This window comes from Esox lucius, chromosome 23 (assembly GCF_011004845.1).
Source record: "Esox lucius isolate fEsoLuc1 chromosome 23, fEsoLuc1.pri, whole genome shotgun sequence".
Lineage (NCBI taxonomy): Eukaryota > Metazoa > Chordata > Actinopteri > Esociformes > Esocidae > Esox > Esox lucius.
In genome coordinates, this window is record NC_047591.1 from 6,738,947 (window position 1) to 6,758,867 (window position 19,921).

The 19,921-nt window shown below is 41.2% G+C and overlaps 1 long non-coding RNA gene across 1 annotated transcript; it reads right to left on the reverse strand.

The window, feature by feature from the left end:
- Positions 1-16,807: 16,807 nt before the first annotated feature.
- Positions 16,808-19,884, reverse strand: LOC117593797. The gene is made up of 3 exons (XR_004575250.1): positions 19,622-19,884; positions 19,302-19,429; positions 16,808-19,205 (listed from the first exon to the last, which is right to left on the reverse strand). It is a non-coding gene; the product is annotated as an uncharacterized LOC117593797 (long non-coding RNA).
- Between the last annotated feature and the right edge of the window lie 37 nt (positions 19,885-19,921).

The window sequence follows — 19,921 nt, forward strand, 5'->3', positions numbered from 1 at the left end:
TCTCTGAAAATCATATGAATCTATCAATTTATTTAGGTTAGAATTGTTCAAAGAAAAAAAAAATGTCAGGATATCAATATTTTATTATTATAGAAAACCATGAGCCACAATTATTGGCACACCTGCATAATACTTTCAGTCATCTCTTCTTATTTTTGATGTGGTGGGAGAACACATAGTAAGGAATTTGAGAACATTCCTTTATACAGATCCTTCAGAGTCCTTGGTGCTCGCAAGTGCCCTCCTCTTCAGCTCACCCCATAGTTTTCAATGGGATTGAGGTCAGGGAACAGTGATGGCCACATTCCAAAAGCTTGATTCTTGGGTCAGTGAACCATTTTCATGTGGATTTGAAGGTATGCTATGGATCATTGTCCAGCTGGAAGATCTAACAACAACCCAATTTTAGCCACATGTCAGAGGTAAACAGGTTTTGGCCTAAAATCTCCTGAGAATTACGTTAGCCTTGTTTCTCACTGTATTTGAAAATCAAGTGAATAAAAAAATGTAATCCAAGATGACAGAATTATAATGTAGACTGCAGTAGAATAAGCTTCACGGCTTAGCACTATAATCTAATCAAATATAATTTAATAATGATCATTCAGTTGAGTTCCAGTTAACACATTTTAGGCTATATCTATAATAATTGCATCAATATATTTCAAAATGTGTAAGTGTGCAGTGTGTCAAATTTTTATCTAGTGCATAATTATACTTTGGATTAAGTATAAGAACAAGCCATCTTAGTATGTGCAACCAGGTATATATTTTTGGAGCTGATCCGTTGTTATTATTTTTGGAATAAATGTTTTAAACTTAGATTTGAATCTAGAAAGCTAATCAGAGATAAGTGCTGCCTTTGTGATTTTCTTACTTGAATTTTTCGGCATGATGGCTACTTTCAAATAATGAAACAGGTTCTATGGAAACTGTTAGATTTTCTTCCCCAAAATAATGTTTAAAATGATAAACATTGTAATATATACAGCTCCAGAAAAAAGAAGTGTTCAATTTGCAGTAGTCCCTTAATTTTCACCCTTCTGTTTCTTACTCAAAACCTTTGTAACCCAGGTCAAAATTGAGCTGATCCGAAAAAATATATATAATTCATAATAATTATATTCTCACTCAAAATGCTGAAATAAGTAACATGATGTGTTGCCAAAGTTGATCTGCTGTGTCATGAACATTAAAATAATTAATTTATTATAGCGTGACGTTTGTCATAAGACGTCACTGAAATGAGACGCATGACTGAAGAGAGAGCACGAGATTCAAAGACCGCGAGTGAAATCTAACTGGATAAAAAGACAAATATAACATGCATCCTTGCTCAATATATATAAATACTCATCTGCATGATGATTGTAACCCTTATATTAACCTTATTTGGGTCATTCTAGTGTGATAAATCATCGATTTTGGTGTGGATGATAGCCAGCCCTGTAGAATCCAATGCGACTGATTAATTGTGTATTGAAATCCCTGGATTTGGTGAGATTCATGATAATATAATATCAGATTCTCTGAAATTAAGTGTTAATGAGTATATTCACGTTCTGAAATGTTTTGTACGGGTTTATGTGCATTTATTGTTCAAATGGTATGTGTAATGTGTAGGAACTGAAGATATATTGATATTTAAAAGTCATACTAATTGATATGATGTTTATGGATGTTTAAGGCTAGTTTTTTTTTGAGATTCAAGAACGAGCTGTGATCCTAAGATGGCAAGCATCCAAGTTGAAAAGTCCTTAACAAGACAATAAATCCTGTGATTCGTTGAGTGATCAGTGCCTTATCTGACGTCACAAGGGGGTCATCCTAAGTGGTATTTCTCAGCAATTACCTCAACACTGAGTATCGTACAGAGCTGATGGTTGCACTATAGACATTTTGCACTACACCATACCAAGAGACAGTTCTATTTTTGTGATTCATCGTTGGATTCAATGGACTATTTGTTTTGCACACAACATTCCATTGACTGAGAACTGTTATCTACTGTGAATTATTGTCAAGATTTAGATTATTTTCAGTTACATTTTAAGTTTCTTGAAGTAATCTGTTATTGGATTGTATTTCCTTTTTCTTTTGGGTTAAAGGTTCTAATTCAACTAAACTAATAAGAAACAAAGTTCCAAAAAGCTAATAAATTAGAACGTGAAAAATGATACAGAATTAAAATAGAATTTAAATCTATTAAAAAACAAATTGATATACAAGACTATATAAATACCAAAGTAAATAAATATAATACAAATAGAACATAATTAGATCAAGTGACTACAAGGGAGCTCAAAACCTACTTTCCTAAAGAAAGACAACGTGTGTTATTGTTTTACATTTTGTATTGTTTATTGTTATTTCATTCTACATTTATTTTCAAATTTCCTGCAAAGAAAAAAAGAAAACCAGCTTGGTAAAGGTCATTATCCTGGTCTGTCTGGTTTTTGTGTTAATGTCTTTTACTTTATTTTGCCCTCTGTAGTGAATCTAGAGTTCTGGTCCATAGCGTGTATGCTGACATACTGATGATACACACAGAAAGGGAGTAGCTACGGTGCATTATATAGCATTACCAGTTACACCTTCCTTTTGGACCTTTTTTGGAAAGGAAAGAAAAAGGTGCAGTGGTCTCTTAATTTTTTCCGGAGTGGTATATATACAGTGTCTCACAAAAGTGAGTACACCCATCACATTTTTGTAAAAATTTGAGTATATCGTTTCATGTGACAACACTGAAGAAATGACACTTTGTTATAATGTGAAGTAATGAGTGTACAGCTTGTATTACAGTGTATATCTTTTTTTCAGATCCTCAGAGAGTTCTTTGCCATGAGGTGCCAAGTTGAACTTCCAGTGACCAGTATGAGGGTCACAAATGTAACACACCTGCTCCCCATTCACACCTGAGACATTGTAACACTAACGAGTCACATGACACCGGGGAGGGAAAATGGCTACTTGGGCCCAATTTGGATATTTTCACTTATGGGTGTCCTCACTTGGTTTAGAAATTGATGGCTGTGTGTGGGACAGCAAATGTACACTGTTAAACAAACTGTACACTCACTACTTCACATTATAGCAAAGTGTCATTTCTTCAGTGTTGTCACATGAAACAATTTACTCAAATATTTACAAAAATGTGAGGGGTGTACTTACTTTTGTGAGATACTGTGTGTGTGTGTGTGTGTGTGTATATGTGTGTGTATATATATATATATATATATATACACACTCACCTAAAGGATTATTAGGAACACCATACTAATACTGTGTTTGACCCCCTTTTGCCTTCAGAACTGCCTTAATTCTACGTGGTATTGATTCAACAAGGTGCTGAAAGCATTCTTTAGAAATGTTGGCCCATATTGATAGGATAGCATCTTGCAGTTGATGGAGATTTGTGGGATGCACATCCAGGGCACGAAGATCCCATTCCACCACATCCCAACGATGCTCTATTGGGTTGAGATCTGGTGACTGTGGGGGCCATTTCAGTACAGTGAACTCATTGTCATGTTCAAGAAACCAATTTGAAATGATTCGAGCTTTGTGACATGGTGCATTATCCTGCTGGAAGTAGCCATCAGAGGATGGGTACATGGTGGTCATAAAGGGATGGGCATGGTCAGAAACAATGCTCAGGTAGGCCGTGGCATTTAAACGATGCCCAATTGGCACTAAGGGGCCTAAAGTGTGCCAAGAAAACCTCCCCCACACCATTACACCACCACCACAAGCCTGCACAGTGGTAACAAGGCATGAAGGATCCATGTTTTCATTCTGTTTACGCTAAATTCTGACTCTACCATCTGAATGTCTCAACAGAAATCGAGACTCATCAGACCAGGCAACATTCTTCCAGTCTTCAACTGTCCAATTTTGGTGAGCTCGTGCAAATTGTAGCCTCTTTTTCCAATTTTTTTAGTGGAGATGAGTGGTACCCGGTGGGGTCTTCTGCTGTTGTAGCCCATCCGCCTCAAGGTTGTGCATGTTGTGGCTTCACAAATGCTTTGCTGCATACCTCGGTTGTAACGAGTGGTTATTTCAGTCAAAGTTGCTCTTCTGTCAGCTTGAATCAGTCGGCCCATTCTCCTCTGACCTCTAGCATCAACAAGGCATTTTCGCCCACAGGACTGCCGCATACTGGATGTTTTTCTCTTTTCACACCATTCTTTGTAAACCCTAGAAATGGTTGTGCGTGAAAATCACAGTAACTGAGCAGATTGCGAAATACTCAGCCCGGCCCGCCTGGCATCAGCAACCATGCCACGCTCAAAATTGCTTAAATCACCTTTCTTTCCCATTTTGACATTCAGTTTGGAGTTCAGGAGATTTTCTTGACCAGGACCACATCCCTAAATGCATTGAAGCAACTGCCATGTGATTGGTTGATTAGATAATTGCATTAATGAGAAATTGAACAGGTGTTCCTAATAATCCTTTAGGTGAGTGTATATATATATATAAATACACACACACACACACTGATCCACTATAACATTGTGACCACTGGTGAAGTGAATAACACTGATAATCTCGTCATCATGGCAGCTGTCAATGGGTGGGAAATATTAGGCAGCAAGTCAACAGTCTCTCCTCAAAGTTGATGTGGAGCAATGGAAGAAGGTGGCCTAGTCTGATGTATCACGTTTTCTTCACATGGATGGCCAGGTGCGTGTGTGTCACTTACCTGGGGAACACATGGCACCAGAATGCACTATGGGAAGCAGGCAAGTCAGCGGAGACAGTGTGATGCTTTGGGCAATGTTCTGCTGGGAAACCTTGGGTCCTGCCATTCATGTGGATGTTACTTTGACACGTATCGCCTACCTGAGCATTGTTGCAGACCATGTGCACCCTTTCATGGCAACGGTATTTCCTGATGGCATTGGACTCTTTTAGCAGGATAATGCAACCTGCCACAAAGCAAAAATTGTTCAGGAATGGTTTGAGGAACACAACAAGTTCAAGGTGTTGACTTGGCCCTCAAATTTTAATCCAATTGAGCATTTATGGGATGTGCTGGACAAACCGGTCCATTCCATGGAGTCCTCACCTTGCAACTTACAGGATTTAAAGGATCTGCCACTAATATCTTGGTGCTAGATACCACAACAAACCTTCAAAGTCTAGTGGCGTTCATGCCTCGATGGGTCCGAGCTGTTTTGTCGGCAAAAGGGGGACCGACACAATATTAGGCAGGTGGTCATAATGTTATGGCTGATAGGTGTATATTTAGCCACCTAGTGCCTTCTTTGGATATTATACAGTGGTTTCTCCTAACATACCAGTCCTCGAAATGGGAAATATAGCAAAATGAAAAGGAAATATAGTCAATGACAAGGTTCGAAATATTGACTTTTAATTGAAATAATTGTGTCCTTCAAACTTTGTGTTTGTCATAGAATCCCCTATTTGCGCCAATTAAAACCTTGCATACCTGTGGCATTCTCGTTGTCATTTTGTTGAAGCAAAGGAGGATTTCACTCCATGCTTCCTGAAGCACCTCCTACAAGTTGGTTTGGCTTAATGGGCACTTCTTACATACCGTACAGTCAAGCTGCTCCCACAACAGCTCAGTAGGTTTGAGATCCGGTGACTGTGCTGGCCTCTCCATTGTAGACAGAATACCAGATGACTGCTTCTTCTGTACAAATCTCCCTGTTCACCACAACCAAAGCACCCGAGACCATCACATTGCCTCCACTAGGCTTGACGGATGGCGTCAAGCACTCCTCCAGCACTCCTCACCAATGGCCGGTTTGTGCTGGTTTATGTGAAGGGAGTAGTACACAGCGTTCTACGAGATCTTCAGTTTCTTGGCAATTTTTCACATGGAAAAGCTTTCATTTTGCAGAATAAGAATAGACTGATGAGTTTCAGATGAAAGTTCTTTGTTTCTGGCCATTTAGAGCCTGTAATTGAACCCACAATTGCTGATGCTCCAGATATTCAACTAGTCTAAAGAAGGCCAGTTTTATTGCTTTAATCAGCATAGACGTTTTCAGCTGTGTTAACATAATGGCAAAAGGGTTTTCTAATGATCAGTTTTAAAATGATAAACTTGGATTAACAAACATAACGTGTAATTTGAACGCAATACTCATTTACCACATTAACAATGTCTACACTCAATCAAATTTAATCACATGTATTTATAAAGCCCTTTTTACAACAGCAGTTGTCACAAAGTGCTTTACAGAGACACCTGGCCTTAAACCCCAAGGAGCAAACAACAGTAGTGTTGAATTTCAGTGGCTAGGAAAAACTCCCTAAGAAGGCAGAATTTTAGGAAGAAACCTAGAGAGGACCCAGGCTCAGAGGGGTGACCATTTCTCTTCTGCCGGTGCCGGGTGAGATATTAAGAGTCCAATTGGAATAATAAATACATTTATCTGGGCTAAATCCAGAGTCTATTTGATTTTAGACTATGTCAGAAGTACAGCAACGGGCCCCCCAAACCAGGTACTCCGCAGGTGTGGACCAGGACCTCATCTCCTCCTAAAATTTTAAACTGGAGGAGACTGAAAAAAAACCACACTATTTCTGTTCAATTGTATGCTATCGTAAATCTTTTTTCTTTCAAAAAGATGGACATTTGACCACAACATAGTGTATACGATGTCTCTACAGGTCTCTGAGCCTGTAGCCGTGGGGGTGAATGGGGTGATGGGATTTAGAGTCAAGTTAAGCAGAAGATGAGGGGCATCCTATGATGACTGCATGCACCGCAAATGACCTGGAACCAGTAGCACATTAACCCTATACAGCCCCTCCTAATGGTTCCCCTGGTTTCACTACTGATTCCGGGTGAATGATGACCCTGAAGACTGTTGGGTTCTGGATATACTGGGCTAAAATACATCCGCCATAACACTTTTAGTCCAGCTGTAAAGGGAAATATGAAAAGACAAAGCCACCACCACAGTGTACAATTTATTCTTCCCTGAATCAGGTGAAATGGTTGTCTTGGTTTTACAAGTAATAACTTCTCTAGGAGAAGTTATCAGTTGTCTTGGATAGGAACCAATCACTGATTTATAGGCCCAACAACCTTGAGATCTTAATTTATACAAACTTCTAATCACTGACCAGTTTTCAGGGAGGGACACCAGGGAGGACAAGGAGGAGTGATGGTGAGTTACTGACGTGAACTCTCTCTCTGTCCCTGTTCCTTTCCTCCATCTATGTTGTGAGGGCCAGGCCGTGCAATAACTGTAAATCACCAAATGAGAAGAAATGATTTTGCAATTTCTAAAGGGCAAGAGAGTTTGAGCGATGAATTACAATGTATGGTGATCTAACTGAAGCAAAAGACTAATTAGAAGACATCAATAACCAGACGTGGAGGAGAGCTGTCCAAGGCCCGTGGACCAAAGGTTAATAGATAAAAGGATAGTGATCCAACTCTATGCGTTTTCAGTGACACCCGCTTTGACTCAGAATATTCAATGACTTTTAGCCATCCCCATGACACGTTGTCAAACTGGAAATCTTTTGTTTAAATTGCAATCAGTCAAGCATTCGTGTTCATGTTTGTGTGTGTTGCTTAACTTTGTCTGGGTGCCAGGACCCTTTTTGTTTATTCATAGTACAGGAGTTTGACAACACTTAGGTGCTGGTACTCAACCCCGATGAGCTCCAAGTTAGGCACTGTGAGTGTGAGAGAGGGTTTTTGTGATTTTTATCTAAACGGGTGCTCTTCATCCTCCTGAGAACCAGCAATTCATTTTTGTCCACAGGACTGGAAATGTTTGGTCTGTTAGACTTTGAGGGCTGTTGGTATATCTGAGCATGTACATGCCATTTTGGAAATAAATGTCCTTTCATTTTTGAGAGGACATTCTGTTTTTGTATGTACTTAATATAATTTTTTGTTCCCTGTTTATTTCAAAATGGCTGCCAAAACAATTAGCTCAGTTCATGGTAAGAAGCAAGGGTGTCTTTACAAGATTAATTTTAATGAATTTGCCATTTAAGTCCTTCTAGTAAGTATATAGCTCAAGAATAGTTAGTTGAGCTTTCAGGGCAGGGTCAACAAACTTTCCTAGTGATGGCCATTCGAGGCTTCATTACCGTTCTTCTAGCAGCAGGACATTATGATAACAGCGCTAACTAGGATTTTCTTTTTCAAAATAAAAGCCATAAATACGGCAATATGGTTAACAATCTAGTCAGTATGTTTAATGTCCGTTCCAATGCTGCTCATGTCTGTTCTTTTTTACAGACTAGGTTGTTAACTATATTGCCTTTTATATTTCAATGATGGCTTTTATTATGATAAAGAAAATATGAGTGCTGCCAGCATAATATCCTGCTGCTAAAATAATGCTAATGAAGCCTCGTTTGGCCATCACTAACAGTACCACTTTCATGTTTTTTTCTTTTTTTTGCTATCAATCAATTCCTTCCTTGTGTCCAATAAGGCGCACACAATAAAATATGGATGCATAGCTTTTCACCTTTTTTGTAGATGTTTTTAGAACCCGCAACTTTTAATTTATCTGAAAGTAATAATTAAAAAAACAAGGCTTTATATGTGCTTGGTCTCAGGAGGATGGTGGCTGGGCGGATGCGACTTTGGGGATTTGATACATTTTCCTTTTGGTCTGACTGGATGAGCAAGCCACTGATAGTGTGGCTAATTATTAAATGTTTTCTCTGATCGTAGTTCTTGGCACCTGAATTAGTTCATTAGTAAACGTTCTGTCAATGTACTAATTTTCTCCACAGTGCAATGGGGATCACATCTCTTGGGTATTTTGGCAGCACAGCAAAAAGTGATTCTTCAACCACATATTCATTATAAGTGATTATCCTTGCTGATTTATGCATGAAGCACTAGATACGGTTAATGTTTTGTGCATTATGTAGGATAACCAACATCTATTCAGTGTGCAATCGATGAAGGTAACTAAATGTATAAAGCTTAATTTCCACCCAACAATATCCCTCATTGTTTCTGTATTCAGGAAGACATCCACTAACCGAACACAGAATAGTAGGTATTCTTCCTCATTTTATTTCAAGTGATTTTGTATTTTTATGTCCATTATGTGACTGGTTGAGTCTGTGGTCAGAACTAAGAGTATCTATGAATCAACAGTCAAGTGCAATCTGAAATCACTCTGAGGGTTGCCATGACGTTCTTGTCATCAGAATGTGCATCAGAAGGGCCATTCTTCCCAGTTACACTATTAAATCAAGTCAGATATCCCATACAAGTGCACACTGACATGTGGACATACATTATGTATAAAGTATATGCACACACACGCTTGCACCGCTGAGAAACATTGACATTCATTAGGTGGTGTATGAATCTGCAGCATTAGTTTTCAATGTGTTTCTGGTTTCCGATTTTTCCTTTTAATTTCTTCCTCCGGATTATCTATCAGATTTTCACTTGTCGCATGTCTATCAGGAAAAAGCTACGTTTTCCTGTGCGCCCAGTGCTGATGTCCAGGTGTTACAGTCACCAGGTTTCTCTGTTGAGTCCCATAACTGGTGGGAAGTGGAGAGTTTAAATGCCATATAGTCATCATGCGAATGTTACAGTTTAAAAGGTTACATGTGAATTTGAAGCAGAGCTGTAGCCTCGGAGTACTTCAGGGAAACACTACAATATCCAATATACAAGAGAGGCAGACAAGCTGCGACAACATTAACAAAAATTTGACTCAAAAGTGACCAAAGCATTTTTTTATAATTCGTGTTGCAGACTCTTTGGTGAGATCCCCTGAAGCCCAAAAACTATGAACAATTCACAAGGCACAAATATCAGATTGTCTGCAGGCTAAACCTTTGCGGGGGGTTTTAGTAAAAGGGAGTTGATGCAATCCAGTCACTTTCAAAAAAACACTCATAAAAAATAACCTCTGCCATCTCGATCTCACTAGCGACTATGTTGCGTCAGTCAAGCGGATGATGGTGGTGATGTAAGCCGCGTCATTGTCCCTCAGCCAAAATCTTTGTAGTTGAAACCAGACGTCATTAAGACCAGGGTGACAATGCAGTTAGGGACGGGAAATGTCCGGTGTATTTCCTGTCAGAGAGAATAACAGAACAGCTAGTAAACCAGGAAGCTGTGAGAGTACTGATGGAAAGTGAAATGGCCGCCATAAATAATGTCATTGTGTTTACTATCCTTGTAAAAAAAAGATTATGATGGAATACATTTGAACCCTGTATGTATAGTAAAATGAGTTGATGGATATATGGCGGGTGACAGACTGACAGTAATTGCGCGGCCGTAGCACCTTAGCAAATAGGCCTTTCCTTTAGTGCATACGTGGAGTAGTGAAGATAACGTCTGTCTGTTGTAGAGGGCTGACATACGGCAGTATTCCCTCAGAAGAAATCATTGCTGCCGCCTGCAAGAATAGCCAGCCTTGCACTTGATGACCTTGTTTAATTCACTAGCACACACTCTCAGCGAGGGACGCACGCTGGGATGCGCACACACACACACACACACACAGACCGGGATGAACGCGCACACACACAGAGAGACACACAGACAGGGATGAACGCGCACACACACACACACACACACACAGAGACACACAGACAGGGATGAATGTGCACACACACACACAGAGAGACACACAGACAGGGATGAACGCGCACACACACACACACACAGAGAGACACACAGACAGGGATGAATGTGCACACACACACACACACAGAGAGACACACAGACAGGGATGAACGCGCACACACACACACACACACACACACAGAGACACACAGACAGGGATGAATGTGCACACACACACACAGAGAGACACACAGACAGGGATGAACGCGCACACACACACACACACACACACAGAGAGACACACAGACAGGGATGAATGTGCACACACACACACACACACAGAGACACACAGACAGGGATGAATGTGCACACACACACACACACACAGAGAGACACACAGACAGGGATGAATGTGCACACACACACACACACACACACAGAGAGACAAACAGACAGGGATGAATGTGCACACACACACACACACACACAGAGAGACACACAGACAGGGATGAATGTGCACACACACACACACACACACACACCGGCCCTCAGGCAAGACGTATCCGTGTTATCAGCAACTAGAAGCCACAGACCACGAAGCCCTGTGAAGTAACTGGGGTGTGTTCGACGCTCCTCTCATGTTAATTCACATTTATCTGTGTTCTGCCTCACAGACGAAGCAGCCCTTTGCTTCCTTTTACCGAAGAAAAGATCACAGGATGAAGAAGAACACAAAAAGCAGTCCCTCCTTTTACAGACGGCACAATGCTTCCATCCGTACTGCTCTGTGATCTGGATGCAGTGATACACTCATCATCTGGTTAATTATGATAGCAAGGATGGATCTGTCAGGAGAAAATGAGTTTCCCTCACCTCGGCTACGGCACTGGAGCGCTCATATAAAAAGAGCTCCTGTGAATCAAACCTAATTAAATGAGGATGGGCTGTGCGAGCTTATGGGGAGTGAGAGAACTAGCGGTCGGTGGGGAAGATGTGAAAACAAGTTAAAAGGATCCCGAGTTGAGAGAGAGAGAGAGAAAGAGAACGAGAGAGAGAAAGAGAACGAGAGAGAGAACCTGACTGGTGGGGATAGATAGAGAGAAAGAGAGAGACATTTACTGACTGGTGGGGATGTTCCAGTCATGGGAAGGAGCCAATCAGCTTGCTCTCTCCCTCGGAGTCGCTTGGCAACAACCTCCTCTGCAAAGGCAAGCTTCTCTCTGTGTGTTAGGAGTGTGTGCATTCTTGTATGTGTGTGTGTGCGTGTCAGTCATGTGATAGCCAGCAAACGCCCACTTCTCTGTGTGCAGGTCAGGTATGAAATCCAGCTGTTTAATCTACTCTGATTAGAGTTAATACACACATACATGTATAAAATGCTTGATCTGGGCTGACTTCTTTCATCCCATGATCGACAGATCTATGGACGACATCATGTATTTATAATGAAGGCGCTGCTGTAAGTAGACCTGGAAGTACAGGCCTAGTCTGTATAGTTGGGACAGGAATATGTAATGAACATTTACAAGCTATAAACTGATAGCATATATTGGTATTTATAACCTATTCATTTATCAAACCCCGTGTCCAGGTTATTCTAAGATACTGTGATCTCATTTGTAGAATGAAACCAAGAGCAAAAGACGTAATAATGATGTTCCCGTGAACCAGTTTAAGCCCTAGTTTAAACGCAACACGGAACTAGAAAGTCCCAATGTACTTAGCTGGGAGTCTGAGGCAGTGGAGCAATCAAGTGTGTTTTTAAGTGCAACTTTATTAACAATGGCTTAGAGAGACAGCTCAGACATTTAACAAGGCTCCTACGAAGCATCTAACCAGTAACTAAGCGTTAATATGCTTTTGGGAAAATGGGCCCTAAACAGTTCTTTCTTTGCCTGCGTATTTATATACTGTATGTTAACTGCTGGCAAATAGAGCTGGCATCACGTCCACGTAGCAGAAGTGCAATCATGGAAGGCTGAGCAATGGGAGTGAACCTCTGAGGATTGGTGGGGACCGTTCTAATACACACATGTAGACTGGAGGTGAGGTGCCTCCGATACAAGTGGGAGGTCAAACGTGAGGAACACACGGGTTATTGCATCTAAAAGATGATGCACAAACCTATGCTGCGTAGATGTCACAGGCTAAGGTTTGAAATGTTAACGTTGAGTATACTAAGATGAAGGTGTCTCAGTTAACCTTGGTCCTAACATGTCTTTTTATTTCAAGGCTCCCTTTTACTAAAAAAACAGGATGAGTCTTTGAAGACTAATTAGCCTTTCTGTAATATCAGAAATGATTGGAAAGCCAATGCTGTGGTTAATTAAACATTAATAAGCGGCTTAAACTGTCAATACGCACTTGCCATGCAGCCTATTGTCGTGCTAAAACAATTAGATGTTGACACTTTCATACTTAAGACGTCGCAGTTATGCCTGAAATCGACCCAAAACCAAGAAGTGTGTGCTGAGCTGGTTGAGAGTGAATGTAGGAAACCAAGGTAGCCTACATGAAGCAAAGCACTTAACCTTGCCAGCCTAAATTTTATGCAGAACCGAGCATAAGAAGTCTTAAAGGAAGACTACATTCCTACTCAACGACACATGAAGGCAGTATAATTGCGTTCAACAGTATATACCGAAGATAAACTCCAGTGTTTCCCTGTATCTTTCCCCTCCCGTCAGGGAGGCTGTTTTTTGGACTCGGAGGCTGTGTTTCTAAAGGAGAGATAAAGCCGGGTTCCTGCTGCGGCCCTGGCTCCGCTGCCAGGAAGCTCGCTGGCTCATGCTGCTCTTTCACAGGTGTCTTCCAATACACACTGGCCTCCAGTCTCTGTTAGCTACACACAAACAGTTGTCAGCCTCGACGGGGGCCTGTGTGTGTCACTGGCCTTCATCACGGGTGAGGGAGGGAGGGAGGGAGGGGGGGGGGCGGTGTGTACATGCAGGCGTGTCTCTGGTTGTACGTCAGTCCTCTCTTAGAGAGCAGGATCTACGATGTGCCTGGGTCCTGCATTACAAATGTGCAACACCGAACTGTATTTCAGGTCAAGAAACGTTATGTTGTTTGGGTCAAGAAACGTCAGGACTGATGGGAAGCTGTTTTAAAAATGTGATTAGTTCAACAAACCGTTTAATTGGTTTGTCTAGAGATCATTTATCAGATTAATATGATGACGTGGATCATTTTTATCCTCACGGCAAATAAACACTGCTTTCATGTATTCAGTAATATGTGTGGAGTGAAAAAGCAGATAAGTAAGATTATAATGAATGTACTTAACTTCAACAGACATAGAAGAGTATTTTGACAGAAGCACCAATGTGATATTCCCAGAGCTCTTCATTTACATGTTATTAGTAGGTCTAAATGTTATACATGACATTCATTTCAGTTCAGTGGTAAACACCTGCCATCTGCTGGTAGTAAATTAAGCTACATTTGACTTTCCTCTAAAACGCTGTAAATGGTAAATAAATTAAAACACAAAATACATAATTCTAACATGGTCATACACAGTATTTAACCACGCTCTATTATAACTAGATTTAACTACCCTACTATATTCCTTCCAGACACAAAGGAGTTTAACATTCATACAAACTGAGTTTATTTGATAAACACGCTCTTAATAATTCACTCTTCCACTTTTTCACATAATTGAACCTAGAATCAGAAAATGGATGAGGAGATGACTGACACGGTCGCAGTTTCATGTCCTCAAACAGTCCATCATGTTTTTAACCAGGATGGGTCCAGTTGAAATGTGCTTCTTTCAAGTAGGCCAAGTTTCAGGCAAAGCAGACGGCGCACAGCCCAAAAAAAACCTTCTAAAATCTTTCTTAGAACGGCCTGTGAGGGTGCCGTTCTTCTCTCTGGCGAACAGTTTTGATGTCCATGTAACGGATTAGGAGTCGGGTGCTCCTGTGAGTGTCAAGACGCGGACTGAACGGGAGTGCTATCTCATTATGAACCCTGGCTCTGGCAGAGGTCCCGGTACTGTTGGGGGAATCTCTAAAACCGTCTCCTCTGCTTCCACGACATCTCAGCTAAGAACAACACAAATTACAAAGATGGATGGATCAGTATGTTGTGGAGCATTTACTGTATATAGCTGATATTTGTTTTGTGATGTAGGACTATAGCATGTAATGTAATGTGTATATATATCTTGGTTACCCTTGTAAGTCTAGGCAGACAGCACCAGTCTTAGCAGCAGAGTCACAACCAGCAAGATGAGGATGGACATGGGCCCAGGTTAAGTGAATGATGTCCCACTGCCCTCCATTTCATCACAGGGGTGTTTGTTTGTTGAGGTAGACGGACAGGCAGGTTTGTTGTTCAGGTTGACACATTTTTAGGGAATTAGTCATGTTCTGGAGGCAACTCTGCCACTGGAGGCAAAGTGCATTGGCTTTGCTGAAACCAATCAGAGGGAAGGAGAGTCAGGACCAAATATTTTATTCAGAACCCTTAACCCTTGTTTGTTTTTGTGCACTATGACCTGTTCAGATGTGATTTCTTTTTAATAAAAAGGCATGAGTCACAGCTACAGCACCGGCAGGACTGCAGCGTTCATTCATGACTCAATCTGGCAACACTGATTTCAGGCCAACCACGGGTTGGGGTCAACAGTGTTGGGGTCAACTATACAACATTCAGGGCATTATTTAAATGAAAACCATCTCTGGCTTTTCCTTTTCAGTTTATTGACAAATCATAGAATTTTCTATTAAGTTTTCATACATTTACAAGTTAACTTGCTGAATTAACTGACTCCAAATTAAATGGACCCTGATGTGGAGAATATTTTTATTGGCCTCATTCTATGGATTATTGATAATATTTTAGTGCATACAACATTCACAGTATGCATTCATTCCTATCTATGTCTGTATCCAACAGTGTGGATAATTGTCAATGTGCAGAATTTTCAGTATATGAGAAATGTTTAATTTGTTGTGATGGGTTTGTGCATGCTGAACACATCCTAAAATATCCATGATATTTCCTTCTGTAAAAGAATTAATAGGAAGTTGAGAAAGCATAAATGTAGCTGTAAAAGTGAAACTATAAATGGAAAAATGTATTTTGGCAACTCTAGCAAATTAACCACAAAGGTATAGCCTACTCAGCGTGTAGGAAAATAACTAGTTTTAAAAATGGTATATTTTGGTCTTCTATATATAATTCTATATATAATTTCTAGCAAATTCCCCAGTCGCATTTTTGTTTTTTAGATGTGTCTATGTTTGCCATGAATGCTGTAACATGATGGCATATTACAAACAGAAATACAGAGGATGTTACTTCTACTGCAAAATCTAAGGTTATGTTGTATTTTCAACACACAATTGTACCATTGCTAACATTAGTAATTATTTCATGATGTAGGTGAGCTATGTTGAAATTCTCCTTTAAGCCTAATGGACTTGGACCCCTGGGTCAATATTTCTCAGAAACAGGCTCAGCTCCATTTGTGTCTGTGTGCCTTGTTTAGTGAATTTTTTTCTTTCTAGCACTGACTTTGCTGCTAGCTACTTCGTTCAGTAAACTGTATTTAATGTTACTGGGTTGTGTGGATGTCCCATCAATTATCTTCACATGCACTAACAGGAACAGCCCCTCTACACAACATCAACTGGCGTCAGGCATTGCCAGCAATCATAGATGGAACACTTCCTTTGAAACCAATGACAGATGCTACACTGCGCGTGTTGTGTTCCTTCCAATGGCAGTGTCCAAGCTCCAAAATCTCAGTCGTTATAGTCCTAATGGCTGACAGTTGGGGTTCATTTTTGTGAATGAAAATATTGAGTGGAAAAGAAGTCGATAAGCAACATGATGCAGTAGAGCTGAAGAGTAAGTCGTTCTGGATAACAGCGTGTTGTAATGTAAATGTTCCCATAGCAGAGAGCCTATAGGCTAGAGCTGGCTAGTTACACCCCAGCCCAGTAGATATGACAGTCACAGGTGGCCAGTCTCCCTAACACTATGGAGACATGGATGCCAGATCAGCCACAGCAGCCAGCCATCGCATAGCTCAGCGCCAGGGCTTGACAAGTGAACCCTCCCCTTCCCTCCAAACCCGTTTCTGGAGCCTGGTTTACAGCATCTGATTTAAAGCCACTCAGCACTCACCACCATGAAGGGGCTCAGATTAGATATACGCTATACCATTCACCCAGGACTGTAAAAGCAATGCATGGATCTCACAGTGTTTACATCCATCAGTGAGAGCTGACAACACAGGACACAGAGCCAGGCCCTGGGAGGAAAATATGAGAAGGGAGGTATAAAGTGCTCTGCAACAAAACATTGCTAAATCAAACCAAACTTTATTTATACAGCACATCTACGGTGAATGCATTTCAAGGTGCTTCTCTCCCACGTACACATTTGTCATTGTGATATGCAGCGGAGCCTGGCCCCAGGGCTTAGTGTTTACAGGGTGGGCTATATGTGCGTGTGGTGGGAGGGGGAATGTTGTTGCACCTGTTCTTGGGCTTGCTAGGCTGGTTGTGGATGACTGGTTGCCCAGGGGGACTAACCAGCCAGGGTAATGACTCACTCACTGGTTTGGGAAAGGGGATATTTGTAATTTTGCACACAAGCACATTTTAGCTTTGCATTTGACCCCACCTCTTCAAATGGATAAGGTACAGGGAGCTGCCACAGTAAGCACCCGAGTGGCAGTTAGGTTCAAATGCCTTGGGTGGGGACAGAATGCCTATTCAGGGATTTTTTTTATGTTCTTTATAAGTCTCTCACATTGCTTGGTCCATATTTTAATAGAACAATGCTTGGAACTGTGGGCATTATCTGGTGTTTATAGATCATGATTACATCTTAATTGGGTTTGGTTCTGAACACTGACCTAGAGGTCGTGCTCTGAAATAAGGTGACTGTGCATCTGGAGGGCATTCATTAAAACATCTGGATAAAAACCACACAATGTAGCAGCTACATATTAGTTCACCAAGGCAACCGAGTGGGTGGATGTGGAGTTACTTCAGATACTCATTGAAAAGATTACGTTTCCCATGTTCTTAATGGGCAGACACTTTCAGTGGGGGGGAGCTTGTTCCACCATTGGAGTGCAAGGACCGAGATAGAGCAGTTTGGCAATTGTCTTCAAGTGACCCAGGTGCACTTCAGCTCCATCTACTGGACGGATAACCTTTCCTTCTCGTTTAGAGTTCTATGTTACAGAGCAAAATGTATGGTTCCATCATTTGTTACATTTTCCCAGTCCTGTGCCAGCAAAGAGCCCCTAAAACATCACACTACAACCACCATGCTTGCCCTTTTAATATGGTGTCAACACTGGAATGCAATGTTTCATTTTCTTTTTTTTACCAGACGACAACATGGTGGTAGTGGGATGTTTTGAGGATGCCTGGCTGTCTCAGTTCTTGTGTAACTTATCTTTTCCCAGCATGTCCTGGGGGAGGGAGGTAACATAGAAGAGACAGGAGAGGATCAGATTTCCTGGTCTGATCACACTCCAGATACACCCTCAGACAGTTCAGGGATCTTGGCTTGCTGTGATCTTCAACTCCCAAATCCACTGGGCATTGGTGTAAGAGGTCAGGGCATTAGATTCCGATTATAATAAAGCTTTTCTTAGTACATGGATATAGAAAAGACTGCAGTATTGTGAAGAGACGGGAAAGTAAATCAGTACAACCAAAACAGCTTGAGTCTAGACAAGATAAACGCATTCAACAGTCTGACGCAGTTTATACCAACACCACAACATTCCAAAGCTGCTTCTTTGTATCTCATTGACTTACTGATAAACCCTCAGAAAGACAAATAGTATATTTATTGTAGGGTTTCACAACATAAAGAGAATAGTGAGCCGGTGGACTGACTGATTTACAGTCTGCATGGTGTTGATCACAAGTAAAAATATCTCCTTGTTAATGTATCACTCACCTTACCTGCACCAAACGCCATCTATTGAACCAGTCTTTTTTCTTTCCGTTTTTCATAATTGCTAAGACATTTCATGAAACCCACACCCATTTTCTCAAATCTTCAAACTACATTCACAAAACCCTGACACCTCTGTCAAAATCAAACACACACCTCAAAACCATTCCATCTGTTCTCAAAATCAACACCACAGAGCATCCATTACATACAGATAAAAAATAGTAATAATAGTAAACACATTTTACAAGAGAAAAGTGTAATAATCACAACTTTGTTCAGTGAACATCTTGATTACTCTAAGTACTGCAAGTGATACAGTACTGAATGTCTGTATATTCAGCAGTGGCAAAAAATACAGTAGTCCACTGCAAAAACCCATTGATTAAGGAAAACTAAATGAAAAGCACATTACAATAAACAAAAAAATGTTGTGCAACTGCAAAATCAAAGTCAATGAGAGATTAATTCTGCCTCAGCATCACTTCCTGCTCATCCACCATCTCTTACACATACACTTCCTCCTCGTCCACTACATATGACACATACCTCCTCGTCCACCACCTCTTACACATACTCACCTACTCATCCACCACCTCTTACACATACACTTCCTCCTCATCCACTACATATGACACATACCTCCTTGTACACCACCTCTGCTAAATATTCACCTACTCATCCACCACCTCTTACACATACTCACCTACTCATCCACCACCTCTTACACGTTCTCACCTACTCGTCCACCACCTCTTACACGTTCTCACCTACTCGTCCACCACCTCTTACACGTTCTCACCTACTCGTCCACCACCTCTGCTACATACTCACCTACTCATCCACCACCTCTTACACATACTCACCTACTCGTCCACCACCTCTTACACATACTCACCTACTCGTCCACCACCTCTGCTACATACTCACCTCCTCGTACACCACCTCAGCTACATACTCACCTACTCATCCACCACCTCTTACACATACTCACCTACTCATCCACCACCTCTTACACATACTCACCTACTCGTCCACCACCTCTGCTACATACTCACCTACTTGTCCACCACCTCTGCTAAATATTCACCTACTCATCCACCACCTCTTACACATACTCACCTACTCATCCACCACCTCTTACACGTTCTCACCTACTCGTCCACCACCTCTGCTACATACTCACCTACTCATCCACCACCTCTTACACATACTCACCTACTCGTCCACCACCTCTTACACATACTCACCTACTCGTCCACCACCTCTGCTACATACTCACCTCCTCGTACACCACCTCAGCTACATACTCACCTACTCATCCACCACCTCTTACACATACTCACCTACTCATCCACCACCTCTTACACATACTCACCTACTCGTCCACCACCTCTTACACATACTCACCTACTCGTCCAC